Here is a 15,311-nt window from a genome sequence, read left to right on the forward strand (position 1 = left end):
TTCCATTTCATTTCCTGACATCGAATCCGCATTTCTATCGTGTACAGTACATACGCTTCGCGGGTAAAGAAGCAGCTATTTGAGGTCACGTGTTTTTGCAGTATTCTCTACTTTTTTGTGCTTCCGAGGCTGTCACTGCTCGTTACGGAGTTGGCGTTGTTCCTATACCATTCTTGTGCCTTGTACATATTCAAGTTCACTTCGCGATCACCGCGGTAATGCAAAGAAAACATAACCATCTACGAGTGGCATGCAGCGTTGTCCTATTGTGTCTAACAAAAAAAAAGTTCGGCAGATCCCACGTACCTGGGAATCAACTTTATGCGAAGCACGTGGAGGCAAGGTGACCGTGTTGCATTTTGTTTTTGAGTGACACGTCATGAAATGACGCTAAATGTATGTACAAATGTTGCACACAGAGACATATGTTGAAGAGCTGCAGATGTTTGCAGAGACATCTTTTGAAGAGTTGCATATGTTTATACAACCAGTTTTCCACTTGGACAACGAGGTCAGCTGGAAATCTGTTTTAGCAGCACCAGAAGCTGATATGAAGCGCTGATGCTCGCGAAGATGCTGGCCCTTGACACTGCTACCTAAATCAATTTCAGAACATGGCACGTCACCACAATTGACGCTAACTTGACGTGACGGCTGTATGAAAGGAGTACATATGTAATGTCTATAAAATTAAGTAGGCAGCACTGCAACCACTATTGACGTTTCACGAAGATTAGCGTCTTTTTAAAAGTAGTTCAGAGACCTGGCCTAGCTCTGTGGTAGAATGTTTGACTACCACGCAGAATTCTTGGGTTCGATTTCTGCTGGGATCATGAAATTTATTATTTGCATGCGTCAGGTGGCCAGCGCTGCCTATGTCAGGTTTTTCTTAACACTGACATTTACTCTATGGCTTCATTGGGTTGACGATACCAATGTCGGGTATTGCTTAACGCTCACGTGTTAAAACTGACCATGCGTGTTCTCGTCGTTCTCGAGCAGATACTAAGTGTCAATCACCTGTGGCACATACCCGCTTACCAGCGGCACATACCCGCCCGTGAGTATGTGCCACTGTCTGACGGGAAGTGTTTGATGACGTAGGTGGCGGGATTGTTGCAACATTCATGTCTTGACCAGCGCATCATATTCGTCAAACCATCTCACCCTCCTATGCTAATTTTGGTTCACGCCAGGTCAAGGGGGTGACCACGAGAGCACCCAAGCGTAAGCGGCTAGATACATACGCTCAAAGTCGCCGAACTTCGCTAAGAAATGCTTCGCACTTAAAATAAGCCCTTTAATATCTACATTTTTAATTTAGGATGGTTAAATATCACGTGAATATGGTACCTTTACGTCATCTAAGCCGCCATGTTCAGGGCTATGTTGTACGTCCATGCAGGACGTCACATGCTAGCCAACAAAAGGCTGCACAAGATGGCGCTACATATCTTTCCCTAACGAGAACTACTTCCCCTCGTTTACGTCCAATGCAGGGTGCAGCAAATAAAATGCTGGTTTGGTTGACCCTTTCACCATTTCCCTAATTGCTCTCTCTTCTTAGTTGCTCTCTTATAGCGTGAATAGTTGCAGCATCGTGGGCGATGACATAAGAGCCTCAGATAACAAATACATTTCTCTCTCCGAAAATATTAATCAATTTGTTAGCTGCCAGCGGAGCCCGAAGAACGCAACTGCGTCGCTGAAGGTCCTCTCCCGTATTAAGTTCCACGTGAATTTAACCTGGGAGGAGGCTCTGTTCAGGAACGTACCTTTCCTTTTCGGTGTCTTTGTCACGAACTTACTTTGGGAGCGAGTCTTCCGTTTTACTTCCATTGTAACGTTGTTTCTTTTCTTTTCATTTGCTTCTCCCGTGCAAAGGTTTTCCTGAGAGGATAACCGACCTGCGGACGTCACAAGACAGTTATGGTAACACGCTCGAAATGGGGATTGCTCATTAATAAACATGTCCCCCGGAATTTCTCCGCCCTGCAGGCAATGCAGAAAGAAAGTAGTCCGACGAGCGAAGCGAGCCGTATCCCGGGACCATACGAGCCATGAACAAGGTTACGCAGAAGAAGACTTACACGAACAGGACACCGAGGAAATGAGAAACAAGAAGGCAAAGAGTGCAAAGGAGGAAGATGCGAGGAAGCTGAAAGCGCGAAGAAATGAGTCCAAAAAGAAACAAAAGAAAATGAAAAAGGGAGGAGGTAACAGAGCAATGAGACGGAGATACCGTCATTGGAACTGTACATCGTGCGACAGCTTCTCAGCTAACGTTGTACGGAAGAAAAGTCAGCGGAGACAACCTACGCTTGATTCGAATTCTGATTTGAAGAAGTTCAGAGCTGCCGCTTCGAGCCAAAACGCATTCTCTTAACTTTACACTATTTTTTTTCCTGCCAGGAGTGCTTCACATTACACGGCGGAGACTGGAAAGAAATCTGACATGAATTCCTCCGATACAGGACGGCTAAAAAAAAACAGAAAATTTTCGGTGTGGTATATTATTATAAAAGTTGAAAAATGGAGAAGCAGGCACGGCTCACTTCTTCCCACAGACAAAAAAAAAACGCGTGTAAGACTTTGTATCTCTGTAGTTCATGTATATAGTTCTTATCTTGAACAGCAGTAGAGTATACCAAACAATATACCTATCCAAGTAATGGCCTTGTTTTCACGAAGTTATTTTAAGGTTTTTGTTTTCTTCAAACCACTTATTCGTCTGATTATTTTACCCGACGGCCTTCGAAATAATATCGACGCAACGAGGTGAGCACCGCCACTCATTACAGCACATCAGCGTAGGCGAGGCTTCAATTTTCTTCATTCTGTTATCACATTTTTCTTCATTACATTTACTTTATTTGCTTTTTTTTCATTCATAGGTACATGGTATATGCGCCAGATTTCAATTTTGTCTCGGGGAAGCACCTCTCCGACATTCGCTACAACACCTCTCGCGCCAAGCTACGGACCCTCACTCTTCCTTTTTTTTTTTTACCATCAAGCTCGATTTTTTTTTCGACTCTATGCTCCGCATCTTCTTGGTCCTTGCTTTCGAAACTCTCGGCGTAGGAAATCTTTCCTCTCTCCGGACGATAACACAGAAGCCACCCAGAAAACAGATGCCATTACTGCGGCTATAGTACGGCAGGAAAGCATCGCCTCGAACTGCTCGTAGAGAGTGTGTATACGCCAAACAATACACAAAACGCACCCCCCCCCCCCTTCCGCGCACGCAAACAAGCCGTATAGGCCCCCCTCTCCCCGCCAACCTATCCAGAACACCACCACGAGACATCACGATTGTATGCTTTTCGATCTGTCTCAGTTCTTTAAATCTTGTCCCCTCTTCCACAAACGCGCACAGACAACAGAAACGCTAGTCCACTTCGATACCACCGAAACCACCCCATAGCCCGCCAGCCTCCTCGCCGGTTCCCTGAGTATTCGCTGTGTACTTTGTTTCTTTGAAGCCTGTTGCGTCGAGGAGGGCTCTTTCGGTTTCTGTTTCGGTGCATGCCTTTTCGGACGAAGGTCGATTTAGTCAACCAGACTCTCTCCTTGCGATGTTTTTCGCTCGCTGTGAATCGAGATGGAACGAAATAGCGAGGCGCAAGTACGGCACACAACGCAAGTAAGACTTCATCTCAGAGGGAAAAAAAACAAAGCCAGAACAGAAAGAACCATAGTGAAAAATACATGCGCAGGAGAGATCGACCGACGAAGGGAGAAAATATCGGGAAGGATACGGGAAACGACGGTCGAAACAAAGGCAGCAACAACAACATCCAACAGGGGAGCGATGTGCGTGCACGCTTTCTGGCGAACGATGAGAAATGAGAAAGCTTCGTTTCTTCGGTGAGCGGCGGCAATACGCCCGCGCACTGAAACAACATCTACAACAACCTTTTTTTTCAATCTTTTTGTTGCACGACCGTGAGAGCGTTTTCCCTTTGTTTCAGGGTTCATTTCGAATTGAACAAGTGTGCGTGGAGAGAGGTGGCCCAAGGTAATATCAGTGTCTTCACATTACCTTGTTTGATTACGAGTTTCGTCCTGCTGTGGAGCTTCCCGATATTCACCGGGGCATTTTATCGTGCCTGCATGAAGAAAGAGAGGGGAAAAAGATATATATATAGAGAGAGAAAGAGGGTGGGGTGACATGAGATTTGAAAAGCCGCCCTTCTTATTTCTTATTTATTGATTTATCAAATACTGTAGAGATGTAGTCCAAGCAGGCAGCGCAATAAAAGAGGTACAACAGCAAACACGTTTGAAAAAAAAAACACTTACAAAGAACATGAAAAACAGAAACAATATTAAAAAATTTGAGTAGAAACGTTTGGCATAATGGTACAAAATAAATGAATATTAATGAAGATTATGATGTTTATTAGATTATACGATTGCATTCGATTATAATACGAGGAAAAAAAAGAAGTTTTGAGTGTGTCCATTCTCACGATGTAAGGTGTTTATGCAGCTTGTCTGCGGTGACTTGTGGTTCTAGTCAATAGGAACGATAGATATAGGGATCAGTATAGTGGCGAATCGCTCGTGTAAATACGTTGCAGGAATTCCACTTTTTGTTTCTGTATTCGCAACTCGAGCGGTGCATTATGGTTACCATTCAAAAGTTCTGTCGAGAAATCCAATCCTGAGAATCTGTCAAATACAAATCTAACTGCCTTTCAGTACACTCTCTGCAGACAGCTGGTGTTAGTTTTATTATACGGATCCCAGACAATGCATGCATATTCCAGTTTACTTCTCATTAAAGGGTTATAGAACAGAAATTCCACATCACATCTGAAGGAGCTTTTGTAAGTTTACGCCTCAAAGAGGCGTAATTTTCTGAAGGCTGAGTTGCAAGAGTTCTTGCGAGTGAGACCAAGTGCCCTGGCGACGTCGTCGGCGTCTTTATCTACTAAAGGTGCGCGTGTAACTTCGATTGAGCCCCAAGCTTCTCGCGAGAAAGGAAAAGCGAGAAAACAACAAGAAGAAAAATATTGTCAATGGTGAAGCGACGGGGCGTTCGAAGAGAGCGGGAGAGCATGGTGGTGAGGAAGAGGTTGAGAACGAAAGAGAGAGAGGAGGAGATGCGATAAAAAAGGAAGGATGATATAGAGAGCGAGAGTGTCGATCCGGCCACCCATGTGTGGCTGAGAGCGCGAAAGATAGCAGACGACACCTCTTAAAGACAGGTGGACCTCCGTGAATGCCGGTCAATCGACGCTCAGCATAGAACGGCCGGTGTGCGCTCCCAGCGAGCACGGTGTGCTGCAGAGCGTGGAAGGAAACCAGCGACTCCAATTTCTTTTCTTTTCTTTGTGCACCGTTGCAGTACCTGGGATACAGTACCTGGGATCGGAGACCATGAAACGGACTGTGGCCTCACAACGAAGATGATTGGTGAGAGGGGGTCTGACATTTTCAGCGAGCTTTCTGTCCTGTAGTTGACGACGATCTTCACTGGCCGACAAGTCGCTGATGGTTGCTTGACGTTTTTTTTGTTTTTTTTTCTTTTTCGCAATTTCAGTTGTGTCACATTTATTCGCCGAGACGTGTATAAAAAGGACGTTCACTGCCCACCAATGACGTAAAAAAAAAGAACCTGACCACCTCACCTAGTTCTCGTTATCTGAGTCGCAAGAACAACGTGGTAAGTGTGTCAACGATATATATCCACTCCGGCTCGGACTCTTTTGACAAATGCAGGGAATAATACAGAACGTATTGTAGTGCTCACGGAGAGCTGTTCAGCTCGGATGGAATGTGAAATAGATTAACAATAAGCGATTTTAGATTTCACCTCCATATACATAGTAAGAACAGCTCCTAATTTATGTTGAGCATATCGTCCCATGGCCAGATCCTAAGTCATCATGAACTCTTTCTCAGCTACTTTCGTTGAGATCGATGTGCGAAAGATATGCTTCGTGACACAACTATCGCCATCAAATTTCATTTGATTTGCCCTTTTACCGACAATATTGTTACGGGGGTGAGAGAATGAATGAAATAAATGTATTTAGAAAATATACAGGGAGAGTCAGAGGCAGCTGCAGCCAAGATGGAAGAACAGCAGCAACAACAACACGAGCACGGTCGCTTTCATTGTCTTCGTCGCGTATGATGCTCTTTCGTTGCCGATGCCGTGTAACATATAACCCCCCGCTGCTGGCAGCGCCGTCTCGGTGCCTAAAGGAGAGTAGGGTCATATGCGGATATATACGGTTTGAGGCGGGTCACGTGGACGACGTCAGTAGCGGGTGCGGACGACGATGACTGACTGTCCAACGGAGCAATCTCGTATGTGACATCGGTAAGCCGGCGTAAAACCTTGTGAGGCCCCGAGTAGCGAGACAGGAGCTTCGAAGAGAGGCCAACGTGGCGGCATGGTGTCCAGAGGAGGACCAATGAACCTGGAGAGTAGGAAACTACTCTGTGATGGCTATCGTAGCGGGCCTTCTGAGAGCTGCGAGCCAAGAAAACGTTCCCGTGCGATTAGGCGGGCCACTTGAGCCCGAGCTGTGGCATCCCGGGCGTACTCTGTAACCGTTTGCGTCGTTGATGGGGGAAGAGTCTCGAAGGGTAGCGCTGGATGGCGGCCGAACAATAAATAGAAGGGGGAGAAGCCAGCGGTGTCGTGGCGTGACGAATTGTACGCGAATGTCACATAAGGCAAAGTACTATCCCAATCAAGGTGATCTTTGGAAACGTACATGGAGAGCATCGTTGTCAATGTTCGATTTAGGCGCTCGGTAAGACCAGTTGTTTGTGGGTGATAGGCCGTAATGAGCTTATGACGCGTGGAACACGAGCGAAGGATGTCACTTACTACTTTTGAAAGAAATGAGCGACCACGATCAGTGAGCAGCTGTCGAGGAGCACCATGGTGAAGAATTACGTCATGAAGCAAGAAGTCCGCGACGTCAGTGGCACAGCTTGTCGGTAGCGCTCGTGTGATAGCGTATCTTGTGGCGTAATCAGTGGCTACGGCTATCCACTTGTTTCCAGTGAGAGAAGTTGGAAATTGTCCAACGAGATCAAGACCGACGTGATAGAAGGGAACGGTAGGTATGTCTATTGGTTGGAGCGGACCAGCTGGTGGCAAGGTGGAATGTTTGGAGCGCTGGAAGGACTCCCATGCAGCAACGTATCGGCGCACAGAACGGTAAAGGCCTGACCAGAAGAATCTACGCCACACGCGATCGTACGTGCGCGTGACCCCGAGATGTCCCGCGGTTGGGGCGTCGTGAAGCTGTTCAAGTACAGCGGAACGGAGTGTCGCAGGAACTACGAGTAGTAGCTCTGGTCCTTCGGCGCTGGTGTTGCGTCGATAAAGAATCCCTTCGCGTAGAACGAACAAGTGTAGCGACGGGTCTACGTGGGGCAAGCGTAGACTCTGCATGATAGACCACAAGTGGACATCGCTGAGCTGTTCCTTGCGTATCATCGGTGAAAGCCGACATGGCGAAGACACAAGGGTCAGAATCATGTGCTGAAAGGTCAGGTGGGTCCACGGGGTGACGAGATAGACAGTCGGCATCCTGGTGCATTAGGCCAGATTTGTATGCCACGTCGAAGCTGTATTCTTGTAGTTTCAAGGCCCAACGGCCAAGTCGTCCTGTTGGATATTTAAGGGACGACAGCCAGCACAAGGCATGGTGATCTGTAATTACCGAAAAGGTGCGGCCAAACAAGTATGGTCAAAATTTTCCGACTGCCCAGACTAGTGCGAGGCACTCACGCTCTGTAATGGAAAACTTGCTCTCCGAAGGCGAAAGGAGGCGACTGGCATAAGCAATCACGCGATCTTGTCCTCGTTGCCGCTGGGCGAGAACAGCACCAATTCCATGTCCGCTGGCATCGGTACGAACTTCAGTATGGGCTTACGGGTCGAAATGGTCCAAGATGGGTGGAGAAGTAAGTAATGTTGTAAGGGTACTGAAGGCAGTTGCTTGGTCAGTACCCCAATAAAAAGGCACGTCGTTCTTCAGTAGCTCTGTAAGTGGTTGGGCAATGTCAGCAAAATTATTCACGAAACGTCGAACGTAAGAACAAAGGCCGATGAAACTCCGTACATATTTCGCGGAACGTGGTATGGGAAAATCTTTGACAACTCGAATTTTGTCAGGATCAGGTTGCACGCCTCGAGCACTGACAAGGTGGCCGAGCACAGTGATTTCCCGACGGCCAAAGCGACATTGGGAAGAGTTGAGCTGAGGTCCTGCTTTCCGGAAAACCTTAAGAACAGCCGTTAGGCGGCTAAGGTGGCTTTCGAATGTAGGTGACAATACGATGACGTCATCGAGATAGCACAGGCACGTGGTCCATTTGTATCCACGCAGGAGAGAGTCCATCATTCTTTCAATTGTAGCTGGCGCATTACACAATCCGAATGGCCTCACCTTGAACTGGAAAAGTCCATCCGGTGTGATGAATGCGGTTTTCTCACGGTCTTGATGATAGACAGAAATCTGCCAGTATCCTGATCGCAAGTCGATAGATGAAAAGTAGGCTGACCCATGTAGGCAGTCGAGAGCATCGTCAATCCGCGGCAGTGGATACACGTCCTTACGTGTTACTTTGTTTAAGTGACGGTAGTCTATGCAGAAGCGCCAGCTGCCATCCTTCCTCTTGACTAGCACGACCGGCGATGCCCATGGACTGCAGGAAGGTTCGATGACGTCTTTTGTGAGCATTTTTTCAACATCATGCTGGATAACTTGTCGCTCAGCATTAGACACGCGATAAGGACGTCGTCGAATGGGGCTGGCATCTCCAGTGTTAATCCTATGAGTTACAAAGGATGTCTGACGCAAAGGGCGGTCATCAAAATTAAAGATGTCGCGGTAGGATTTCAGCAGGTGCCGGATCTCAGCTGTCTGTGCTGGAAGAAGGTCCAGAGCGATCATCTTGTCGATGGTGGCATCCGCTGCGCTCTTCGAGGATGAAAACAGAGCAGAGGACGAAGAAGATTCGGCAACGAACGCCGAAATGGCAGCATCTTAGAAAAAAGTTTTGCCAAAGTCACACCATCTGGGATAACTTGAGCGCACCAGCCGAAGTTTAGGATCGGAAGAGATGCTGTGTTTCCCGTGACTGTCAAAAGTGTGTGAGGCACGGCAACATTTTTGGCCAGCAGAACGCCAGCAATAGGTGTCAACATGTAGTCACCATCGGGAACAGGAGGGACAGATCTCAGGTTCACGTAAGTAACGGCTTGAGGTGCTAGGCGAACGTGATCTGCAGAACACAGACGGGTTTGAGCTGGTGTTCGGTTGTCATGGTAACACGGTAAATAAAGCTGAAGCATGCCGGTTCCACAATCAATAAGGGCAGAGTGGGCGGATAAAAAGTTCATGCCGAGGATAAGTTCATGGGAACATTTCTCGAGCACAGCAAATAGCACTGTCGTGGAGCGATCAGCCACACTTATGCGCGCGGAGCACATTCCAAGCACGGGAAACGTGCCACCGTCGGCGACCTGGATGAGTGGCACTGTGGGTGGCGTTAAAACTTTCCTAAGGCAGCAACAAAGTTCTGAATTCATCACTGATATGTGAGCCCCTGTGTCCACGAGTGCAACAACGGGTGTGTCATCTACTTCAACGTCAATAAGGTTGCATCGAGTCGGCAGCATGGTCAGAGGATTTGGCGGGCAAGTGGTCGATGCAGCATCACCTCCGGAAGCTGCATCATCTAGTTTTCTCGCGGCAGGTTGTCAGTCAGCGACGTTGGTCGGCGAAATTGGGGCGAGCGAGACGATGGGCGACGGGAGAGCGGTGAACGGGACTGGTGAGTATGCGGAGATGGAGGGCGACGACGATATGGCGGCATAAAAGGAACGTCTTCACTGGTGGCCTGAGGTGACTCCCGGTAAGTTTGAAAGCGTTCATGATCCCTCTCTGGCCGATGGGGGTACCCAGAGGATTCCTGATGCCAATACCACCGAGTGTTACAATGGCGGGCCACGTGTCCGATACGGTGGCAGTTGAAACAAATTGGGCGATCGTCAGCAGTCCTCCACTCGGCTGGATTGCGAGGGCGCGCCGGAAGGTTTTGGCTTCGGGCATACGAAACATCGACGACGGTTGATCGGCTGACTGGGAGCTGTAGTGCACTAGGAGGCCAGTCCAGCATTGGAAAGCTCTTGTCGCACAATGGCATGTACCAGTGGCACCATCTGAGGGCTAGAGTCACAGGCATGGGAGCACGTGGACGCAGGAGACAGAGCTTCAAGTTCACGTCTGATGATCTTGGTCAAGTGCCCTGCAGTTAACGGTGTCTGTAGCGCAGGCCTGTTTTCGCACGACCAAGTTGCTGCTGTGTTTGGTACTCGGGTGAAATTATGGGCGATACGTCAACTTTTTGCGGCCACAAAACGCTGGAACTCCTTGATGATGGCATCGACCGTGTTGCAGTCCTTGCATATGAGAAGGTTGAATGCATCATCTGCAATGCCTTTCAATATGTGAGCTACCTTTTCGGTTTATTCCATACCGTTGTCCGCTTTTCGGCAAAGGGCAAGCACGTCTTGTATGTAAGTCACGTAGGACTCTGATGGCGTTTGCGCACGAGATGCCAACTCCTTCTTGGCCGCTGCCTTTCTACCCACAGACTTGCCGAAAAGGGCGCGCATCTTTTCTTTGCACGCATCCCAGCTTCCAATTTCATCTTCGTGGTTCTCGAACCACACTTTTGCTGTTCCTTTCAAGTAGAACAGGATATTGGCTAACATAAGAGTTTCATCCCAGTGGTAATTCTTACTTGTACGTTCGTACAACGGCAACCATTCGTTGATGTTGAGATCATCCGTGCCACAGAACGTGCCAGGATCTTTTAGCTGCGGAAGGACAACAGTTGTTGTAGTCACCTCGGCAGGAGCCGGTCCCTGGTTTGCCATCGTGGAAAAATCCAAGCGTCGGCCACTGCGGAGCCCCGTTATATCGTGTTGTACCCAGCACCTCCACCAAATGTTACGGGGGTGAGAGAATGAATGAAATAAATATATTTACAAAATATACAGGGAGAGTCAGAGGCAGCTGCAGCCAAGATGGAAGAACAGCAGCAACAACAACACGAGCACGGTCGCTTTCATCGTCTTCGTCGTCTATGATGCTCTTTCGTTGCCGATGTCGTGTAACAATATGTTGTTGCATTGTGGTATACCTCCTATCTAGCGCTTTCATGTGACTCAAAAATATTCTTGGTGTGGCCTTATTTTTTTCGTGAACCTCGTCTCCAGTGTTGATTTCACCTCCAGTATTTGCTTCGAATTATTTCTTACAATGAATTTTTTTCTCTAAGTATATTTCCCATAATTTACTGAGTTCTTCTAGCGGCCGCTTCTCATTTTTTTCTTCTTTTTGTCTGTTTATGCTATCGTGAAACGTCATGCCACTTCTCACTCGCTTCCTGGACTTCCTTGTTTCACAAGTTTTTTTTTCGCTTTGTCTTTTTTTTTCAGCAAATAGTTTTCTTCTCTCCCCTCATTTATTTCAGCATTACATTCAGCACCTCACTATACCCCAGTACTCGCCTGGTGTTTTGCTTACTTCTTCCTTGTCTCTTGCGGCTATAATTTTTACTAAACTTTACTGTATGCTCTCATTTCAAGTTTTATATCCTATTTGTTATGGTATGTGCTTATGATCACCGCCCAAGCTGTTAATCTCTTGCTCGTATTTTCCCTAACTTTTTTATAGTTTCCTTCCATCCTGAGACAAGAATCAACGTTCGATTGTCTGTTTCCGACTTCCCGCGTAATCTGCTTATCAAACTTTGGCCATGCGTTAACTATCTCAACACTACACTTTCCGCTGAGATATAGCAATAACTTCCCATTGGTGTCTGAATAACCCTCAAGGCCATGTAATGGTCCCTCGTACGTGTTCTCAAACTTGGAGGTTTTCGCCCCATTGCCGAATTCATTAATAACAGCACTTACGCAATACACTATCTGCTGATTTCTTCCTATGCAGTGGCGTGACTCGAGCACCACGTTATAGGCAAACTCTGGTTGGAAAGCCCGCACTGGCAGCTTCGTAGCAGAACTATTCCGTGTTTGCGAACAGTCGTATGCGTCGTCGACAGACTTAGGTGCTTGTGGTGACGTTGCGGCACGTAGATTCCGCTCAGCCCAAAGCTCGTCACAATTCTATGATCACCCGACAATTGGTACAGCAGGTGCAAAACTGCCTCGGAGCACAGCGCGTTGGGGCAGCCTCCAGAGAATCACAAAGGGCGATGGTGAGCTTCGGGTTGGGCGGAGCATATTAGGCGCCACGACATCCCTATATAAGTGCCTCAGATTGTTGACGGCGCCCACCACTGTTTACAAACATGCAATAAGTCTATAGAACGCCGCCAGCTGGACAGGTCAAGAGTTCTGTAGGTCGTGGTCAGGCGAAGTTGAACGTGCACCGGCGGCGGCGGTTGCTAGGCAACGCGAGTCGTCACTCCGCTGAGTTTTTGGGTATACGAGAGGCAGATCACGCTCTGATTTAACAGTTCCGCGGTCAAAAGCTGTTTCACTACGCCAAGGGGCGCAGCAGTTTACTGCTTGTATTTATCATTGGTATTTAATGCAGCATGCGTGCATTCGACGCCTCTCTTCGATTATACAACACTGCCGTAGCAGCAAGAACTCAACAGAGCAGGCAGGAATAGCTGCGTTGTTATGAGTGGCTAGATGTAAATGTTGACGGAACGGAAATCTGCCTTTTGTAAGCTCATATATGATTGAAGGTCGGGTTGCGCTAGTGAGTAGTGATACATTTAAAGGGCCTTTAAACAGCCTCTAGAGATACCAAGTGCCAGCGAATTATTTTCCGCTGGCGTTTACCTCCTTTTTGGCCCAGTTCGTGATTTCCGCAGCATGTTCGTGTGACGTTATGAAGAAAAATATAACCACCAGGTTACTCCACATACCAGATATATCAGTTGCGAATTCTCCCATGTGGTTTTGACATGCAGTCTAAAGCGGAAATGACTGTCTGTAGTCGAAAATCTCGAAATCCTGATAGGTTCAACGCTAGGTTCAAACACGCAAAATTGTTCACGTGTATTATGAAGAAAGAACACATAAAACGGTGCTAACATAATTATTTCATCCAATGAAACTGCCACATGTTGTCTTACTGGGTATGGTTCATTGCATTTGCGCTGAACGTTTAACTATTGGTTCAATAATTTATTAAGTACTTTCTATGTACTTAAAGAACGGTGCACTCAAAGAATGACTGTTAAACTCTAATACCAACCGAGTTTTAAAAGTTAGCACTGGGCGTATCTTTCTCTGTCAAAGGCGTTATGCCAATGTCATTTTATATAATATTCCAACAAGCACAGCGAGCAAAGACAGTAATGACCGTTATTTATTGCGCTTAAGTATGACTTGAGCGTTTATTTCGGTTAAGTTAATGTTCGTAACTGTACCGTTTTTGTCTCACATTGCTGTGCATATTAATAAGTAGCAGGAACTGCTGTTACATCATTTGAGTGACGCAGAGCACTAAAAAAATGAAAGGGGACCCGACACTCACTGCACTTGCAACCACTCATGCGTCTTCCTTGTGCCTTTACATTAAGATTAGGCTGTGGTACACAACAAAGTGAGGCGTTTGGCGCCATGTTTTGCAACACTCTTCTCAAAAGTTAAACTGTGCTCAGATTGCCATTATTTGACGTAAGCGTTCCTCATGCTCTTCCACATTTTTTTTGTATGATGGAGGTGTCCCACGTGTTTTGAGAATAGGGTTCACGCAGAAATGGTACGCATAGTATTGTTAATACTGAAAGTGTCTCAGGCTCGTTTTATCTTGTTCTGCTTTCTTCCAGATATTCAAAACTTGGAGCAAGAGAACAATACCTGACAGCAGATTCTTCTATTTGGGCTGGACTGTAGAGGGCGAGCTGAAGAATAATTGTTTCTGCATTTAGATAGTTATTTAGGTCAACCCTCGAGGGGTCAGGTATTTTATTAAAATATATTTTTACAATGAGTTCAGTCGCCTTTCAGTGTATATCTCTATTATTCCGCGCACATTTCACAAACATCTTTTAGTACAACCAACTGATTTTATTTTTGTAGGGTCGAATGTGTAAATTCACCTGAAAGACAAATTTTCTACACTTTAAATCATTTTTGTAGCCAGAGAACGAAGCGGCTCATTGGTGAATTTAATTCGCCAATGTATCGCACCCGCCCCTCAATACACCTCTAGATTTAAGTACGTGATATTTTGGACACATCTGCATGAAGACGCCTAAATAATGACCTCCCCGCAAAAAATAAAAAAAGAAGCCACTCCATACAATAATTGTTTGAGTTTGCTGTCCGAACACAAAATTATAGGGTCATTCTGAATAGGAGATAAGGAATTATTGCGAAACCTTACTGTGACGCTTCTGTAAAAACTCTTTTTCTTTTCTTTAGTAATTACATGTCAGCAGAATATTTCAGGGGCTATTTTGTTTACCTTTTTTTTCGGTTGCAGTTGAGTTGTTCCAAGGAGATCACAATTTAATCCATGAAGAAGGGTCACTCATATTGCGTATAAGAAAATAAATACAATATCAAGATATCAATACAAGTGGCATGAAAAATACACAAAACTTCAAACAAGAAACAACATTGGTAATGCATGGATGTGAAAATACTCATTCATTATATGTCTGGAGTTTGACTCCAATTACACAGGGAAGAAGGAATATTTGTGAGTGTTCGTCGTAGCCAAATGAGGGATTAATGCGTGTGTGTGATGATGACGTGTACGTCTTGCGGACAGAGAAGTTACACACAACGTGTGTTCTACGAATCATCATCATCATCATCAGCCTGACTACGTCCACTGCAGGACAAAGGCCTCTCCCATGTTCCGCCAGTTAACCCGGTCCTGTGCTTGCTGCTGCCAATTTATACCCGCAAACTTCTTAATCTCATCTGCCCACCTAACCTTCTGTCTCCCCCTAACCCGCTTCCCTTCTCTGGGAATCCAGTCAGTTACCCTTAATGACCAGCGGTTATCCTGTCTACGCGCTACATGCCCTGCCCATGTCCATTTCTTCATCTTGATTTCAGCTATGATATCCTTAACCCCCGTTTGTTCCCTAATCCACTCTGCTCTCTTCTTGTCTCTTAAGGTTACACCTACCATTTTTCTTTCCATTGCTCGCTGCGTCGTCCTCAATTTAAGCTGAACCCTCTTTGTAAGTCTCCAGGTTTCTGCTCCGTAGCTAAGTACCGGCAAGATACAGCTGTTATATACCTTCCTCTTGAGGGATAGTGG

General features: G+C 46.4%; 1 long non-coding RNA gene across 1 annotated transcript in view; it reads right to left on the reverse strand.

The window, feature by feature from the left end:
- Positions 1-1,780: 1,780 nt before the first annotated feature.
- Positions 1,781-15,311, reverse strand: part of LOC142803733 (uncharacterized) — a 256,809-nt gene continuing 243,278 nt past the window's right edge. Inside the window, exons 3-4 of the long non-coding RNA XR_012894253.1 lie at positions 4,046-4,112; positions 1,781-1,907 (exon numbers count right to left, since the gene is read on the reverse strand). This is a non-coding gene — a long non-coding RNA (uncharacterized LOC142803733). The remainder of the gene's footprint in view (positions 1,908-4,045; positions 4,113-15,311) is intronic.

This window comes from Rhipicephalus microplus, chromosome 3 (assembly GCF_043290135.1).
Source record: "Rhipicephalus microplus isolate Deutch F79 chromosome 3, USDA_Rmic, whole genome shotgun sequence".
In the NCBI taxonomy this organism is placed as follows: Eukaryota; Metazoa; Arthropoda; class Arachnida; order Ixodida; family Ixodidae; genus Rhipicephalus; species Rhipicephalus microplus.